This window comes from Sceloporus occidentalis, unplaced genomic scaffold (genome assembly GCF_023333645.1).
Source record: "Sceloporus occidentalis isolate IW3139 unplaced genomic scaffold, rSceOcc1.0.p SCAF_5, whole genome shotgun sequence".
NCBI classification, from domain to species: Eukaryota; Metazoa; Chordata; class Lepidosauria; order Squamata; family Phrynosomatidae; genus Sceloporus; species Sceloporus occidentalis.
Window position 1 is genome coordinate 44,965,024 of NW_028316985.1, and position 15,823 is coordinate 44,980,846.

A 15,823-nucleotide genomic window follows, 5' to 3' on the forward strand; every position below is an offset into this window, starting at 1 on the left:
ACAAGGGGATAATGAAAAGATATGTTTTCATAGTGGGAACAACCGACTTTTGGGAATTGATTTACCAACACAGAATGAAGGCAAATCACAAACCGGTTTAAACGTAAGTGGGGATGAGCCCAGTATGGCTTCTCTGTGGGAACAGAGTTTTCTTCATTTTCCCCTCACCAACACAAAAACAGTCGAGAGGGGCCACTTCATTTGTGATGTCTAAACTAGGGAATTTCCTCTTCTAAGATACTTTCCTCATAAAAAGAGAAGCTCTTATGGTTGTCTTTAGTTCTTTCTTTCTTTTAGCCGGAGCATCTGTGAGGATACATTTTTGTTCTGCTTCTCCTTGCTGATATGGTTTTTATGGTGCTATTTTAAATATGGTTTTGTTTTGTTTTGCTGGTAGGGTTGCTCTCATTTTCATTGCCCCAAGTTATAGTTTTATTTATAAGCCTCCTGGAATTTGACTTTACTGTGGAAAGTTGAAATATAAATGCTCAAATAAGTCTATAAGTCTCTTGCTATAATAGTAGCTATGCTGTAAGTGTACACGATTGTGGAAGTAGGAGAAAAGGAATATATGATTCTGAGCCTTGGATGTCTTTCCTTATCCAGAGACGGATGCTTGGACCCTACTGGAGGGCCTGGGAGACATTTTCTACTTCCAACCTGTCACAAGCCAAAGCACACACACTGCACACACTCATACACCATCACTTCATGAAACCTGTTTTTCTGACTCTGAGCTTGGTTGCAATCTTTGAGGCACACCTTCTTCGCAATAATATATTGTGCCTAGCTATTCTTGTAGCAGTATAAAGTATTTGAAGAGACCTGGTCTTGATTGGGTAATCAAGACCCATCCATTTTACAAAAGTCCTACTTTGAATGGATATGGAAACTGATTGGTTGTTTTGGATCACTGCTTGCATTACTGGACTGTCTTTACAGGCTGTGGTAAGGCGAACTCCCATGAAACCACCATTCTTGGGGTTCTTCTTTGCTCTTCTTTAAAATTGGTTTACATTTGTAAAATAATATTCCCAGTCTAGATAACAGTCCTGTTGTTGCATAAAACATGTTTTGGATAACGTTAAGTGCAGAATTATAAAGTCCTAGGAACAAATCTGCCCACCTAAGCCCTTGGTGTGGGTTGCAGTTTTTCACTCTTTTATTTTTAGAATTTCTCATACGAAGAAATAGATTTCATGGTCAGTATGCAAATGGCAAACCCTAACTCTCATTTAGGTAACAATTGCAATATGAAGATGTCCAGAAATGTCCAAATTGCTGCTTCTAAAAATGAAGGTTATTAGCTATGTTATCAATATCAGAGGAAAGGCAAGAGAAAATGGATACAGAAAATGCAATTAAACAGGAAAAAATATGGAGGAAAAGATCTCTAGCCATTATTTAATGTTAATGAGACAAGAGAAAAATTGAATGTAGAATCTCTTAGATAATTCGCTTTTAAAAACCAGGAGTTCACAGGCTATATTTGGTCTAATGTTCATTTGTGTGTGTGTGTGTGTGGAAGGTAGGGAGAGATAATTACTTTTAAATCCTAGAATTTTCCATCTGCAGGCCTATCTATTTTATCTAGTTCTCTTTTGTTCACATTAATCCTCCTTAAATTTATAAGACTTTTTGTGTGAGTTGGATACTGAGCTGTGGGAGGGCAAATGGGTACCAAGGGATGGCTGGAGAAAGCAGCTGGAGATGACACTTACTGTCATGGAAATGCTTTATAGTGACATTCATCAGTGTAGAGTCAAGGCAGGATGCTTGTATGCAAACTGAATCGAGACTGTGTATTTGTTGTGGGAATAAGAGATGGATGAATCTGTCAAGTCTGATTCCACTCCGGTTCTCATTTCTCCAACATTAAGGTCATTCTATCCCATTTCCACATGAATTTCCTTTTTTTTTTTAAAAAAAGAAGTCTTTACACTTCTGCTGATATTTCTCTTGTACATCTTGCCTGAAGGGTGGCATTCTGCATGCAGTTTTCCTAATGTAATCATTTCTTAAAATGATTTTCTGTGAATATATGCATTTTTCTTGTGATACGCATTTTAGCACATTTTTGTGATGTGCATTGTGATATTTGGAAGTGGGAATATTACCATATATATGTATTTTGGCCTTTGTTTTGGTTCGAAGTGTGTAGATTTGGTAGGTTTGTGATAAAATGTGAAATAACTGCATTTTCATTCATCTTTGCTTGGGATGGGTATAGAATGTGGTTAGGGCATTTCTGGATCATTTATTCACACTAAACACACACACACACACGAAATGGCATTCTCTTTAGAAGGCTAGGCAATAATAGAATATGTCCAAGTACCTCTCTTTTCCCTCCACCCCCTCTCTATCTTCCTGTTGTCATTATGTGCCTTCAAATCATTTCCAATTTATGGCAACCCTAAGGCTTGGCAAGTTTCCTCACAGGGGGTTTACCATTGCCATCATCTGAAGCTGAGAAAGCGTGAGTTGCCCAAAGTCACCAGTGGGTTTACAGGGTCCTACTGTAGATATAGCCAAGAAGCTATATCTACCGTAGCACCCTGTATGACGTGAGTTCATATTATGTGGTTTCAGCTATATGCAGAGACCTGCAGGTCCCTGATTAGTTGTGTTTGTACATTGTCCTGGTCAATTTATAGTGGAAGCATACCACTGAAGGATCTAGAAAATGCCTAAAGAGAACATTTCTCTAGGCATTTCACACCCTCTAGCATGACTCTGGCCCTGGACAAACGGGCCCTGTAGCACGTCCTGGCAACATGCTAGGGTTGCCTCAGGGCGCCGTTTCTAGATGCCCCACAACCCTAGGATGTCACCAGGACGTCACAGATGTGCAGTGCTGTATACACGGTGCACACAGCTGTGACGTCACTGCTGCGTGCCTTCCAGATGGGTGTGCACAGCAGCGATGTTTTCACACCACCGCAGGCAATTTGTGGCAGTGCGAAAAGGAGCCGCTTTTTAGCGGTCCTTTTGCTTCTGCGTAGCTGCACTGTGCAATTTGGATACTGCGGCACGGTTATGCGGAAAAGAGATGCGGCCACTGGCCACCTCTTTCTGGCGGTCTGTACCCTGCCTTTGTCATCAACTTCCAGCAGAAGCATATTACAGAGTCTGGTCTAGAAAATACCTAGTGAAAAAACTTTATCATTTATTCCAGGTAAGAGACATAGCTCTCCACATTATAAGTGAATTGCATATTATATGAAGGGTCCTAGAATGGATCCCTTATGTAATATGGGGTCTGACTGTATATTTATATCTATTTGTCTGCTATATGCCTTCAAGCTGCCTCTGATGTATGGTGACCCTATTATGAGGGTTTCTTGGCAATATTTATTTAGAAGAGGTTTACCACTTCTCTTAGGCAGAGAGTATGTGACATGCTCAAGGACACCCAGCAGGTTTCTATGGCTGAGCAGGAATTTAAACCCTGTGGCCTCCCAGTATTCTTGTCCAACACTCAAGTACTTGGACAAAGAGGTGCCAAAACCCTGGATTCCCTCTCTTTCCACTGCCAGAAATACTTTGTCAGCTTTGCTCTCCCTTTTGATATGCAGTGCAAAAAACAGCTCTACAGGGGAGGGGGGGGGGAGGAGTGAAGAAGAGTAAATTATAGCCCAGCCATGCTGTTGACACAAGGCTGTGCACTAACCATTCTTCCATTATTTTGGGCCAAAATATTTTACTATTGACACTAGAGTGGGTTTTGCAGGGGTACCTTACAGCATTGTTTGATTTTCCAGAGAGGCTATAACAAATGATCTGCCTGAGAATTCTAAATACTCCTCCTTAAAACTGCCAATACCAGAATGCAACAGGAGGCAGCTAGAGGAGTCAAAGTGGAATAGTAGCACTTTAAGAGTATAGTGTGATAAACATCACTGACACAGCATAAGAGATAATATTATACATTTCTGTGTTGAGTCAGTACAAAAACTAATGCAAATTTGTATCAGGTTCTTCTCTAATAAAGCACACTTTGTTGAAGAATCCACATATCTTCTCCTGAGTCCCTTGTGTCTGTTATTTACTACCCTGCTTTGATATAGGTTAAAAACAGGACATTTTAAAAGAGTCTGTGACTTAAAATGATACCTTCTCTGTAAATAATAAAATACAATAGTAGCCAATAATGGAATTGAAGGAAACATCACTTTACAATCCTCTAACATCCTGCTGCCACCTCCCAGCAACTGCCACCTCCTCTCAATGCCTCTCATTGTCTCATTGCAGGGCCAGCCCTGCTGAGAAACCACAGTTTGGATGCAGCAGCCACCTATGTCCCCAAATGATGTATCTGAAAATGGATGGGACAAAGGCTACTGGGTTATATTCAATGCAATCCATATTGTGGAAATGCAAGGACTATAGAAGGCCAAGATTTCTACCAGCCTGTCCTGTTTCTTTCTCCCACTTACAAGTTTGCACATGGCCAGGACATGCAGCATTGCTTGCTGGGTGAGAAGGGACTGTTCAGCTTAGCATTTTTTAAAAACTGTGGCATTGATACATATTTCCTCAACCCTCAGCAACTGCCATCTGGGTATTATCTCTGAATGTGAATGTTGCCCTTGCAGACAATGCAGCAAACTGTTCACACTAGGGTTGAAACTACAGAGCTTATCACATGACCTTTAAAACCGTTTCAAGGCTCCCAGGCTGGAGCTCAGATGCCGGATGGAGGCCAGGATTATCCTGACTTGAAGCTAATGGCCTGTGTTGTTTGTACAAGCCCAAAGTTTATTAAGTTTTTCACTGTTTGTTTTAAATTCATTATAATTTAATTTAATTTAATTTAAACCCTTGAGTATTTTATCTTTGCATGTGGAGATGAATAATTCTGATAAGTTTTCTCCCCAGTTCAGGAGAAAAAAAATTCCTCTACAATATTATTCCCACATATTCGGCCATCTCAAAGAGCCCTGGAGGAATTATTCTGCATAGAAAAATACTTTTTGTATGTGCAAAACCCCATTTTATGGATAGAAAAAGAGGATTACTGCACAGTGTCTTCTGCAGAGAAAACAGTTGGGGTTTTTTTGCACAAAAAGCCTACATGAGGTGTGCTGATGTTGGAAATCTTTTCAATGTGGAAACAAATAATAATGAATATTCAACCATGCCTGTCTTCTATACACCTGAAGTAATGTATGATTTGGATGGATAATGCAGAAATCTGACAGTTTAGTTCCTCCTCCTCCTCCTCCTCTTCCTCCTCCTCCTCCTCCACCTCTTGAAAGAATAATGTGAACCTAAAAGCTATGCTGCACGCTCCTTGCGGATCTACATTGGGGTGGAAAAATTTTGATCCTCCAGCTATTGAATGGAGCTTTACATGCTTTTATTGCAGTAGGAGGTTTTATAGACAACATTTTGCATATAAATTATATGAAATGGAACCCCCCATTCCTATTCCATAACTAATTATTTCTGCATGTCCTCAGTTAGAATCATGTAGAAAGTCTGTATCAATGGCACGAGTGTGCATGCCTTATTTTAAGGACAATACAGAACCTGGAAAAGTTACTTTTTTGGCCTGCAGCTGGTAGAAACTTTGGGGAGTTGTAGTGCAAACTATTTTTATCCAGGCTCAGGGGCGTAGCAACAAAGAAGACCTCTGTGGGCAGTCTGTACTAAACCCTTTAATGCATCACTTCCACATTTATTTGAATGAAAATCTGTGGAGGCATAGAAGATCTTTCTTTTCACAGAGCCAATCAGAGAAGCTGAGAGTGCTCTTAAAGCAAAAGGGGAGAACGGATGTGGTTTAGTCTAAACAGGATTTATTTAAGGTTTAAGCAGACTTCTCTCCCTTGGGGAATTTATGCTGCTATTTAAATGTTTATTTCCGAATATTTTACACATCACTGCAATCACTTTCAGATGACTTAAACATATGCATGGTATTATTGTTTATGCCTTCTGTCATCTCATACATTTTTCTTCAGCTGTTCTTTATTTTGAAACCACTTTGATGTCTCTTGATTTAGGACTTGCCAAGATGGGAAATCTTAATCAAGGCAGCCACTACTTCAGAAGGGCTTTTTGGCATTCAATCACAGATTTATTTCTTTTTTAAAGTAAAGATGAGTAAGAGAATATACATGCTGTAGTGTTGTTTGATCTTTCCACTTTTGTACCAATTAACATATATATCTTGGCAAATTCCCTCCATGGAAATCCCCAGTTGTTTGGGTTGCCATTACCTGCTGCTACTAAAAGGTCAAATTAATGCCCCTGCCTGTATTTATCTTACTCACATGTGAGATAAAATGGGAAGGCAACATGAACAAGTATACAAGTCCACCTTCAATGGCTTCAGCTCTGCCCACTCAGTCTTGACCAGTTTTGAGATGGAAAGGGGCCTCAACTTATGCTTTCTTGAATTAGTGTAAGAGATTCTGTGTGATTAGGCAACTTACTTTGGATTTACCTTCTTAATGTAAGAAAGTTAGGAGGACTGAGTTTGTAGAACTGATACCACAGTGGGTAAGGCTTGTGTGCTTGTCCTCTCTCTACATTTTTTCTCACATGAACAGGCTGAACACCTGCATGGTTGTTTAGAAGTGACTTTAAAATAAATATTCCTGATTATTTGTCTGATGGTTAACATGAACTTTGTGGCCCTGACTGCATTGCCTGTATGTCTGGGGACAGCCAGGAACATTATGCTCTGGAAGTGGCCCTGCACAGTCAGGATGGTGCCTACATACACTGGGCCACACCCAGTACAGCGCTGTTCACATGAGCCAGCCAGGCTGACACTACATTAGAATGCCTGGCTTGTATTCCATCTTTAAAGGCTCCCACCCTTTCATCGGGGTGTTCCTCTGCCCTCTTTTCTCATAAGTAGCAAGGGCAAGATCACTTTCTGAAGTGGTAGTATGCCAGGTAACCTGTCCATGCAGTTCCTGCAGGTACAAAAGTAGTGGCTGTGGCTATGGGGATAGACCATCCCCTTTTCTTGTGCTGCACAGTGTGGGATAAGGGGATGGCACAGTGCCTGGTGTGCAAACAGTGGGCAGGTCTGATTCAGGGCCAATCCAGCTATTGGTACACCACAAAACCCTGCCCTAACCCCAGGATTTTGGAGATACACTGGGGCTTCCTGTGACTTTGCCAACTGTGGGGCAAAGTTGGTTTAATGAGGAACACCCATGTCATTGGAAGTTGCCTTGTGAGGATGGGAGGTTTTGCCCATGCAGACAAGACCAAAATCTTTTAATGCATTATTTATAATGGATTTTTATTGCATTATTTAATTTTTTTGTAGCTGCCATCTTTGTTGTGTTTTTAAAACTGCTTTGAGATGTGTTTAAAAATGAAAAATGGCATAAAAATTATGAAATATGATGAACTTTGCATTTCATCTGGAAGCTTTTAAAATGGCAGTCTGCATATGTCGGAGGGCTTGATACTAAAGGGATCATAGGAGGCACAGAGGGGGAATTTAACTCTTTCTTTCTCCTGGTTTAGCCCTGAGGAAATTTCCTATTCTGAAACTGGAGTTTGCTTTGTGGTGTGAGGGAGTTTCCTAAAGACTCAGTTTAAAGAGCTACTTTTGACCGTAAATCACTAAACAGCTTGGGTCTGAGTAGGATTGCCAGGTGAAGTCAGGAACAGGGCTCATGTACCTGTAATGGTTCTGTAGAAGAGGAAATTTCAGCTGGTGTTGCTTCTATGACGAGCAAAATCTGCTAAAGTTCTCTCTTCTGCATAACTGATAAAAGTGCAAGCACCTTGTGACTGTCCCTTATTTCACATGGCAACCCTAGGCTTGAGATATCAAGTCCACTTCATCCCACACATTAAATAAAATAATCCTCAGAGACTTTCCCCCTCTTACACATTCTGGGGTTAGGAAGGTGGTTAGTACAGATAGGATCTTTCCCAGGATGGCACCCAAATGACAAAACTCTGTTACACAGACACACTGACGTGGCACCATCTCTCTCATCTTCTTAATTGAAGTCGGTTTTGTTTTCTGCTCCTTTATTTTAGCTGCTTTTTAAAAAATCATGCCAGTTTTGATGCTTTAGACTTGTGGTTTTATTGATGCTTATTTTTGATACAGTATTCATGGTTTTTCTACTGATTGTTTTAAGATACTTGATGGAATGTACATCAAAAGGAGTGGTGGGAATCTCATCAAGGGAAGAAATACATACATAAATAAATGGCACAGGAATCAGGTCTCCAGGCAACAAAACAATATGAAACTTCTCTGGTTACCAGGTCTCAGGGTGCTCCTCTGTGTCACCAGGTGGGAAGCTAAATCTCAGGTAAGCCCTTCTGGAAAAAGGGGACATTTCATTTTATTGTGAAAGATAGTTTAAAAGACTTGTCACCCTTCTGCATTAATAGATGAATAGATGCAATGCCAGTTTTTAAATCATACTTGTTTATTTTTAGATGTCACTGTCTAGGAAATGCACAGCTTTTTGGGCACATTAAAGTTTGTATGTACGTATCTATTAGTAACTATTAGTACTACATATAATTAGACTCTATGGATAATGGTAATCTATGTGTTGTACACGATATTTGTTTAGAAGGCAGTGCAAGAAATCCAAAAGCTTTGAAGTAATGAGTTACAAATGATGCAGTTACCTGAAGCTAGTTACTTTTTGTAGAAAAAAGGGTGTAACGATGCCACATTTCAAAAGTCATATGGTAAGAACAAAGTTATTTTGTTGTTGTTGTGTCTTCAAATCATTTCCAACTTTTGACAGCCCTAAGATGAAACATTTTTCTCCTGCGCACTTATTATTCCAATATTGTGGCAGGTGATCAGTCTTCACTTTCCACTGTGTGGCTCACAACCTTTTAAAATGTCTTTACAGGACACAAAATTACATCTGCCCATGCATTACCATAAGAGCTGAAGTGCAGGAAACCTGATAGAAACCTGATGATAATTTTATATCATCATATAATATATAATATGTTAATATTCTTATCACAATGAGCAGTGTTGTGGTTTAAGTTCATCACAACAAGCATCTTGACATTCCCACCCACCCCATCTGATTAGGCCTTTGATAACATATAAGACTATTATGGGGAAGTCAACATAACATGGAAGCTCCAGACAATCACTGTAAAGTAGCTACGGTCAGATTCTTTGTTTTTCCAAGAATTACATTAGAGCAAAGCCCCTGAGTTTGCTCCTAGACCATTGGTTTATCCAGTGCCACAGAATGCTCTCAGCTGGATAAATGGGCAAAGTAAATACTTATGAAAATCCTAGCCATTAATCTCTCTATGCCTTAATACCCCATCTGTAGAAAGGGGATAAGTCTACTCCATCTCACAGTGGGTGTCTAGAGGATAAGCATAATAAAGGATATCCAAACCCTCCATTATAATGATACTGGAGGGAACATATAAATTATTTAGACAGACGCAATGAGTGAGATGGATAGTTCAGTGACCTTCAGATCTTTTACTTCTCACTTTTTTAGGATTGTATGAATATCCAATAAGATTGTTAAAATAAAACCGCAGTCATCATAGGAGAAAGGCAGCTATTTTTAATCTTGTGGTGCTGCGTAGGTGATATCGTCCTCTCTTTGGCTTGCTTGCCTCATTAGAGAGTGTCTGACATATTGGCAACAATGTCATTTCTTTCTACTTCCATTATGCCAAACTTTACCTTTTAGGAGGAAGTTTTTCGAAAGAGTCACACAGGTTCTTTGAAATGAAAGTGAAGTTTGCTCTAAAACTCTTGCTTAGGGATTCAGGTTTCACATTAAATTTGTATTGACACAGCCAGTTTCTAAAAATGTACATGGGTTTCTTTTTGCTGTCTTTAGGCAGCTGACAGACTTGATAGTGGAAGTGAAGTGGACTGTAATTCGGATTCATTGGCACACTTCAGTTCCATGGTGCTACTCTAAAACTGAACACTAACTGGTGGCTGAAACCAAATTTGCAGTTCAGAGAAGTGGAAACCAGAATACATTTGCCTCACAGATGCATAGTCTTGTTGCTGGATCTTACTTGTGAAAGTGATTTAAAAGAAATTCTTCTCATTTTAATGAATAAATAAACCTGAGTATTTCCCTCGATCCCTTAAAATTAAGGTATACTTTTCCATACAGTTTTCAAGCATTTTTCTCAGTAGGGTACACAATTGTCACCCCGTCCCCGATACTTTGATCTACTACTCCCATCAGTCTTTGCCAGCAGAGGCAACAGTGAGGGATTATGAGAGTTATCAGCTCTCAAAACAAGAGGCCATACTTGTTTCCACAAAAGTCTTCCATCCCAAGTTTGTACAAGCAAATGTGCACAATGAAAATTGCACCTATTTGGGGGAAAAAAAGCTTCCAAATATGCTTTTTGCACAAACAATTGCTCCTCCACAAAGTGCTGAAATGCAAAAAGTCTCATGGAGGTTATAATTTTTTCCCTATGGGTTGGTTTTGGTCTATAATGATTTGAAAGACAGTTTTGCACACTTTCTCTTCCAATGGACCCCGAGGTCAAGCCCTACCCAATTTCATGGGCTTCACCATTGTGTTGGGCAGCAATGGTGCTGCTCCTATCGATGAGGTGGCAGGGGTGCAGAAGTAGGCACAGCTGTGGGTGTTGTTGCTCAACAAGCCTGGTGGCAGCTTTCCAGCTGCCCATCAGTCTTCAAGCATTGCTTGATCACTTTTTGCAGGGAAGAGTGGGGTATGTGTGTTTCACTCCAGGCCAGCTCATCCAAGATGTCATCAACCAAATTCTCTTTATACTGGCCCTGTAGTGCTTCATTATTCCAGGACACATCTATAGCCAGGAGATAGTAGTATAAGTGGTAACAGACCCCTTTTTCTTGACACAGGTGAAGGATGTATCGGTTGACACTTTCAGCTTGAATGGGGTTCTCTCATACCCAGTCCATGGACAAGAAACTATTAACGTTGAAGTCACCAAGATAGGAACAGCTGCAAGCAACAAAGATGCTATGGAGCTGTTGGGGGATTTATAGGCAGCTGTCTCAAGAGGCCAGGTGTTTAATTAATCAGTGTATTCTATTTAACATTCACTGGCATTGATGTAGTGTCTCCTTATCTCTTTGATGATCTTCAAATGATAGCAGCTTGTCTTCAGCATCTGCCACCTCCCCATCATCAACTGCCTCAGCTCCTCAGAGTGCCAGAGAGGCCACCACCATCAGGAGCTGTAAATCCCTGATAATCTGTCTCCTCTGTGTCTGACTCCTCTGATCCCAGAGGGTGAGTTATGACATAAACTGATACTGTCATACTTTGAACATACTATGAGATGACAAGAGTCACTTGAAAAGACAGTAATCCTTGTTAATCCTTGGTAAGGTAGAAGAGAGCAGGAAAAGAAAAAGACCACATTATAGGTAAGTAGACTCAATCAAAGGGGCAGTACAGACGGCCGATAAACGGTGGTCTGCATTCACCCATTTTAACTCTGGAGGGACAGAGCAGCCCCCAAACCACTGGCGCACTCATCACGTAAGCGACACATGGTGACATGTGGACACTGTGCATCACTTATGTGAAAATGGCGGTGCCTATATGGACGGGACACTGCCATTACTCCACCGCCGTGCTGTGCTAGGGTTAGGGACCGTGTGGTTGGTGCACAGTCCCTAGCCCTAGTATCGGTGCCTGTACGGCACGTTCGGCCATCGGTTCCAGGCCAAAGAAGCCATACCCCTGAGTCTGCCAGAGAAGGACTTCCAGATAAGACCAGAGAAGGGCTGTTAATGTCAGGGTAACTTGGAGGTCTTGCAATCATAGGTTTTCCATAAGTCAAAGTTGACTTGAGGGCAGTGAACAATAACAAAGCAGATGATGCCTAGACAATGGAGATTATCGCACTGGGTTCTGAGAACGTTCTCATCCCGTGATGAGAACGGAACGCATTTGAGTATACCGCACGTATGTGTTCCAATCGGGTTCTCAGAACGCTTAAATGTGTTCCAAATGTGTTCCAGGAGGGTACAGATATGAATGTGTTCCCAGAGAGCTGAAACGTGATGAGAACGTTTCAACAGAGGTGTGTGCGATATTCTTATCTGTTCTCAAATCCGTTCTCTCATTCCTCCGTCTCCTGATTGGCTGAAAGAATGACAGGCAGGGAGGGAGGCAGGCAGGCGAGCGACTGCAGTGAGGGAAGGTGTGTGTGTGTGAGGGGGGAAAGAAGGAGGGAGGGAAGGGAGGAAAGTTGGGACAAGTGAGAGAAGAGGAAAGAAGGGAAAGAGAGAGAAAGAGAGAGGGAAACAGGGGGGCCAGAGCAGAGAGCAAGAGGGAGAGGGTCTGGCTGCTTCTGCGGGGGCCTCTAGTGTCATGTCCAGTGGGGCTCCTGTGCTGTCACAATGCAGGAGGCAGGGATGCCCAGGACCTTCTCCTCCTTCCCTCCAGGAGGGAACCCACAAAAGCTCCTCTGTTTGGAGCACCACACAAAAGCAAGCAAACAACTCCCAGAATTCCATAGCAAAGAGCCAGACAAGAGTTAAAGCGGGGAGGGAAGCTCACAACCTGAAGGCACACATTACATGCACACACACAGGAGGAAATGGGATGACAGCAGAGGACTCTTCTTTTCTAACCGGTTTAAAGAGCTGCAATGGCTGCAGGGGCTCTCCCCTTGGTCCAGTCCCCTCCCTTTCCCTCCGCTTGAAGGGACCTCAGTGGAGCTCCCTTAAAGCCCAGGCTGCCAAGGAGGGGACTCTGCCCTTGGCCCATCAAGTTACATAAGTTTTATCCTATTTTCTTCAAACATATGCCAGCATATGAAGCCCCAGCGTTTTATAGGGGCTTGCCTTCCTTCCCTCCCAAGAGAATCCTCGGACTCCCTTCGGAGGGAAGACAAGATGGGAGGGGGGGATGCTTGCCTTCCTTTCCTCCCAAGAGAATCTTTGGAGGGAAGACTTCTCAGTGAGGCTGAGAAGCACTCTCCCAGCCAGAGTCCCTAGGCTTACTGAAATCCCCCACCTCCCTTCCCCATAGAAATCAATCCAAAAACTGAGTTTAAAAGGAGCAGAGGCAAGCCCTTTGGGTCTGCATCTGGGAGAGATTTTAAACTCCGTTTTTGGATTGATTTCTATGGGGAAAGAGGGGAGAGGGAAAGATGGCAGGACATCCCCATAGCCAAGCAAGCTCTGCCTCCCCAGATGAAGACCCATAGGGCTCACTGCTCTTTAAGCTCCGTTTTTGGATTGATTTCTATGGGGAAAGAGGGGAGAGGGAGAGATGGCAGGACATCCCCATAGCCAAGCAAGCTCTGCCTCCTCAGATGAAGACCCATAGGGCTCACTGCTCTTTAAGCTCCGTTTTTGGATTGATTTCTATGGGGAAAGAGGGGAGAGGGAGAGATGGCAGGACATCCCCATAGCCAAGCAAGCTCTGCCTCCTCAGATGAAGACCCATAGGGCTCTCTGCTCTTTAAGCTCCGTTTTTGGATTGATTTCTATGGGGAAAGAGGGGAGAGGGAGAGATGGCAGGACATCCCCATAGCCAAGCAACCTCTACCTCCTCAGATGAAGACCCATAGGGCTCTCTGCTCTTTAAGCTCCGTTTTTGGATTGATTTCTATGGGGAAAGAGGGGAGAGGGAGAGATGGCAGGACATCCCCATAGCCAAGCAACCTCTGCCTCCTCAGATGAAGACCCATAGGGCTCTCTGCTCTTTAAGCTCCGTTTTTGGATTGATTCCTATGGGGAAGGGAGGTGAGGGATTTCAGTAAGCCAAGCCTCCCTTTTTCCTCTTTCCTGGGAGCAGCGCCTCTCCCGAGCCGTCCAACCTCTGAGTGGCGACGTCATCAGAACACAGCCCACAAAACGTAATACAGCAAACCGTTCTGAGAACGGTTTCAAGAAAAAGGAATCGCTGTGCGGTAAAATGCAGTTCTGATCACGTTCTAGTTTACTAATGCAGTAATATCTGTTCCAGGAACATTCTCATCACGTGATGATCAGAACGCAGTGCGATAATCTCCAATGTTTCTTTCCCTTCTTTGGTCTGATTCAGAGACCAGAGAAAACAAACAGCTTCCTTTTCCAATTTGTACTTTGTAGTGTGTGTGTGTGGTAGAGGTGAAGGTAAGTGTGGAAAAGGAAGAAAATTGGTCGAAGTGAGGTGTAGCCTATGGTCTAAGCAAGGAGGCATCTCATCCTGAAATGATGAGGTGTGCTACAGAAAACAAGAGCTGCCCACAGTGGGAGCCATGAGTGGTAGTTATGAGAGTCATGAGCACTAGTCATAGGAGTTACTGATATTAGTGATAGGGCCATAGGCAATATAGAGGGTGAGAAAACATGGATTCTTGCCATTTCTGTGGACTTATATTTCTTTGAACATGATGCTTCAGGGATGAACAACTCTCAGGACTATCAAACATCTTACCAAAAAAAAAAAAAAAAAAAAAAAAAAAAAAGGCTAGGCTTTCAAAGTGTCTTTGATTCAGGTTTATGTTTGAATGTTCATATTTACCTCCAGGTCGCTCTCTCTCTTTCAGACACACACACACATGACCTAAAGGAAAACCTTTAAATTTTTAATATATATATTTTTTACAACTTATCAAGTTCTGGCATGACTATATCTCTAAGAGAGTTTCGTGTATAAGGGAGGGATGGGGATAGGGAGGTTGCCTGAAGGTGACAGTTTATGGATCAGTGATATTTTATTATTATTAGTTTCAAGAATATTAGTAATGTTCCATGTGCTAAACCAGAGAGTGGCTATTAAGCTCCTTGTCTGCAGATGCAGTGTTTGAAGTCATATGCTGATATCCTTGGAATGGTGTCAAACTGGATCTGTTAAACCTTGAGCTACTTGTTGATGCTATAAGGCAACTTATCCAATGTTATTAATGTGCTTAATAGCACCTGAGTAGCATTTTGCATATCTCTCTTTCTCTGCCAATCTTGGACTCTCCTTTTGGCACCTCCATGCTTACAACTTAATGCAGTAATTTTGTTCTATTTTCTTTCTACTGTTCTATGCCTTTCACATTTTCTGTTCTATGGGAAAGGGGCAAATCCATTCCTATGGGTTCTTCTAGGGTTCCAGAACTCTAACTGCCGGTACATCAGAGCTAGCAATGTTTGCATTACATGAACATTACTGGCTTATTCAGCTGTTCACTTGAAATAAAAGGTATGTTTAAAAGCAAAGGCCAGATAGCCTGAATAGTGTAATGCTATACTAATAAAGTGAAATGCTATACTAACAAACTCTCTGAGATTGCAAAGAGAAATGAAGTATCTAGACTGTATCATTCTTCCTCAACGCACGGTGGATGTGCAGCCCAATGAAAGACTTGCGTTAAGAAGTCTTGGAGACCTCTTTATGCAAGCCAGTAAAAAGTCCAGCTACTTGCTCAACCAACTGGTTACAAGCACAAAGACTGAACAATATTTGGCCACAACTGAAACTTGATTCTTAAGTGTAGTAGGACTGAGAGAAGGGTCTTGGCTGTGTTATGAGCACATGCTGCATTCTGCCATTTCACAGATGTTTTGAGATTTACTTTCATCTTGGCAGAGCCACTACATTTCAACTTGCTACAGTTCCTACCTTTGCTGACATAGCTGTACAGTCTATGGCCTGTGTTGCACAACTGTTTCTGTCAAATACCACTCAGATACACACTGTATTGTGCCAAGCACATCAGCCACATCAGCAAAAACTGTTTTTGTTTTTTTTTTTTAAAACCTTACCTGAGGCAACATTTTATTTATATGTTCTGAGAAAAATGTATTGGCAGGTTTTCATTGACAGGATGAAGGTATAATATAAAATGCCAAATATGAGCTGTAAGGTGGTTGCTG